At 50.8% G+C, this 4,037-nt stretch overlaps 1 pseudogene; it reads left to right on the top strand.

The window, feature by feature from the left end:
• Positions 1-2,010: 2,010 nt before the first annotated feature.
• On the top strand, positions 2,011-3,483 carry LOC106001706 (annotated as a pseudogene).
• The last annotated feature ends 554 nt before the right edge of the window (positions 3,484-4,037 follow it).

Here is a 4,037-nt window from a genome sequence, read left to right as displayed (position 1 = left end):
GAAATGTTTTATCGGCATCTTAATTCTGTGGGACAACCTTTATATATCTTGAACTTCACTGCCCAAAACATTGTTGTGAGCTGAGCTGCTCATATCTACATGTTCTGATCAGGAAGTTTGCAGAAAGATGGATGGCAAAGGCCATTCTGATGCTACTCAGATAGAAATTATGGACAGGGCAGGGAGCATGGAGCACAGGACATACTAGAGAGGACGTGGCAGAAGTGGCTGAGGTACGTTCACATCTTGGATGACTGTAGAAGTCCACCTAGGGTAGGCCAGCAAGCTTATGGGAGTCTGAATCTCTCAGCAGTGTCAAGCATTCAGGATCGCTTTATTTGACTTCTTGTAATAAAATGTGAGAAGAGAACAAAAGGATAAATGTAAAGTCAGAAAGAATCAACAGGTAACGAACAAAGAGTTCTATTAGGAGGTGCAGCTGTACAATGGTGGCCAGAGGAACAAACCCTAAGATTTGCTGTGGACAGAGAGAGGCTGGGGCTGCTGACCATAAAAACAGAAATGAGAACCAGGGACATTTCAGAGGCAACCACCCCCAACCCAGACCCACACTGCAGCACCTTCTGTGTTATACTGAGATTTTAACATAAGACACACACACACTTTAAATGTCATAGTCAAAGACTGAAATGACTGTGGGATATCAGGGTCTCTGGTCCTGAGGTAGGCTCTGTCCTGTTCAACCCCAGGCCCAGGGCCTGCACCCCACCAGACCACATTCTGAATGTTCACCTCCTGTCTGTGCTGATGTGCTGGGGACCAAGACCTGACTTTCCACTTGGACCTCCAAGTTATGGAACCCAGAAGCACAACCCTCCTGACACTTTGACTCAAGTTTGAGTAAGAAGCCACACTTGTGAGTAGTATTATGGAAAGTGTGCCATAAGAATGCCTCTGCACACACATGCTCAGACACATGCACACACATCAATAACAGGTCAGGTGTCCCATTCACATTCATGTGCACATACATCAACAACTGCTCAGGTCTCTAATGAAGAAACAGGAAAATCAAGACTTTCTATGCAGAATACAGACCCCATGGAATAGCCAATTGATCATTTAGATTTTATACCAGGATCAATTGAAGATGTGACTTAAAACTTAAAAATTCCTGTTCAAGTGAAAAATAAATAAATGACAGGCTGTGGAGAGGAAGAAATGTTGGCAAATCCCACACCCAACAGCATTTGTGCATCCAGACTGAGAGAGGAACCCTCAACACTCAACTGTTGGAAAACCCATTGATGAGCTGGCAAAGACTTGAACAGATATTGTGTAGTTGTGCCTAGGCTAATGCATGTCAAGTGCACACTTGGTGACTGTGAGGTTCATGTAGGCATTTATCCTTGGTGAGGTTGTTGGCAGTAAGCAGTTGATGAGATGAGAGGAATTGACAGACATGCAGATGATGACAGAGGACATGCAGGCTTGTCAGCAGTGTCCCCATGAGCCTGGCTCTCTGAGTCTTCTTTCAGCAGTTCCTGCAGTGCATCACGTCTCTCCTGCTCTCACTAGAGGACCGTGACCCACTCAGCTCAAGAATGGAGCAGAGGACACCGACCTCAGCAATGAGGGAGAGGAAGGACAGATGACGTCGCAGACATGACATCTTCTCCCCAGAGCACACTGCTGTGTGGAACCTGTGTGTACTTTCCCGTCTGTGCAGGGAGGTGACTGTACTATTCAGATCAACGTGGGATGAATACGTGGATAACCAGCAGGTGGAAGCAATGGGTGCCGTGTGTTCTGGGAGGCCATCTTTGTAGCAATGCCCCTCAGGACTCTCACATCTGCCTCAGCACTGCCCTCCCTGACACCTCCACCTGGCTCTCACTATGTAGCAATGCCCCTCAGGACTCTCACATCTGCCTCAGCACTGCCCTCCCTGACACCTCCACCCGGCTCTCACTATGTAGCAGAAGACATGCAAATAGGGCCTTCCTCTACTCACTAAAACCAGCCAGCCCTGACCCTGAAGGCCTGGAGAGACGTCAGCCCTGGATTCCAGGTGAACCATTCAGGGCTCAGGCTGACACAGAGCACTCACCATGGAGCTGGGTCTGCGCTGGGTTCTCCTTGTTCTGCTGAAAGGTGATGTATGGGGACAAGACACACTGAGTGTGCAAATGCACATGAGTGGGAGGGACAGGGGACGTGTGTAAACATTGTTTACCAGGATTCTCTGTGTTTGCAGGTGTGCAGTGTGAAGTGCAGCTGGTGGAGACTGGGGGAGGCTTGGTGCAGCCTGGGGGGTCCCTGAGACTCTCCTGTGCAGCCTCCGGATTCGACTTCAGTAGTAACTACATGAGCTGGCTCCGTCAGGCTCCAGGGAAGAGGCCTGAGTGGCTCTCATACATCAGTGTTAGTAGTAGTGACATAAAGTATGCACACTGTGAAGGGCTGCTTCACCACCTCCAGAGAAAACAGCAAGAACACAGTTTACCTGCAGATGAACAGCCAGAGAGTGGAGGACACAGCCGTCTATTACTGCGCCACAGACATACAGTGCAGGAAATCCAGACACAAACCTCCCTGCAGGGTGCTTAGCACCAGCAGGTGTAGCTCAGCTCACACTGAGGTCATGCTCAGTCAGCACCAGCAGGGGGCTCTGGGCTCACACTGAGGTCATGCTCAGTCAGCACCAGCAGGGGGCACTGAGCACACACTGAGGTCATGGCAGTCACAGGAGCAGCTGTGGAGCACTCTGGTTCTGACTCCTCTGTGTGCCTGGCCTCTCCACAGGACGCAGCGTCCCCCACAGAGCTGTCCACTGTGTTCTTGCTGTTCTCCAACCCCTCAGCACACAGCTTTTTCCATCTTCCATTGTCATGGTTCTGTTGTGGTTGATGATGCATCCTTGAGAGGACCTGACACAGCACCATGCATGGTCGGTGGACACAGCTGAGATCACTGAGGTCAAATCTGAGGAAGGTCAAGATCCCTGCTCAGTCCTTTCCTCTCAGACTCGGGAAAGATGCAGTGGACCCCCTGGCTAGGTCAGTCTTTATCTTCAGTTCGGAGTGCACGGAATGTTGTGCAGTGCCAGGGCCTCCATGTCACTGATGGATTTCAAGGCCCACTGTTCTGCTCACACAGCCCAGGTGTCCAGCCTGGCTTTTATCCTGTTGTCACCTTTCCTCTTTCTGGTGACATATGAGTGGCCATTGGTCAGGACCGGGGCTGCTCTGTGACCCATTGAGCCCAGTCGTGGGCACCGCTGAGCTGTGGTTACCTGCAGAGGCCCAGTGACCCTCCCCCAGCTCCTCTGCCTCCATCCCTTTCTACACACACTGTAGATGATGAGGCTGAGTGGGATTCTCAGCCTCCCTCTCCTCTGCAGGTGTTCACTCCCAGGTCCAGCTGGAGCAGCCTGGGGCTGACGTGAGGAGGCCTGGAGACTCGGCCAGGATGGCCTGCAGGGCCTCTGGATACACCTTCACCAGCTATTATATGCACTGGGTGAGGCAGAAGGCAGGACAGGGTCTTGAGTGGATGAAGGATCGATCCTAGAGATGGTGAGACCAAATATGCTCAGAAGTTCCAGGGCAAGGTCTCCCTGACTGCAGACACCTCCTCCAGCACAGCCTCCATGGAGCTGAGCAGGCTGACAGCTGAGGACTCAGCCATGTACTACCGTGTGAGGCACAGTGTACACACCCACATCCTGAGTGTGTCAGAAACCTGAGGCAAGGCAGCTGCCTCGGGCTGTGAGGAGAAGGCTGCAGACCTGAGCCCATGCTGAATGTGGGAAAGGTTCCACCATCACCATTCTCAGAAAACACAGACAGCAAGGGGTTCCCAGTGAATAAAGCCAGGGCAAACACTCCCAGCTAATAGTCATGTGAACAGGTTTTCCAGTCAACTGATCCCCTGTCTACAGAGCTTTTAGCATAAAAGGATGCTGGAGTTTGTCAAGGGCTTTTTCTGCATTAAGATGATCATTTTTTTGTTCTAGATATACATAGGTATACAACGCTGTGTAGATATGCACACATGTATATGTGTGTAGAATA

Source organism: Dipodomys ordii, unplaced genomic scaffold (genome assembly GCF_000151885.1).
Source record: "Dipodomys ordii isolate 6190 unplaced genomic scaffold, Dord_2.0 Scaffold375, whole genome shotgun sequence".
Lineage (NCBI taxonomy): Eukaryota > Metazoa > Chordata > Mammalia > Rodentia > Heteromyidae > Dipodomys > Dipodomys ordii.
Note: the sequence above shows the minus strand (reverse complement) of the source record. Positions and strands in the feature narration are given on the sequence as shown.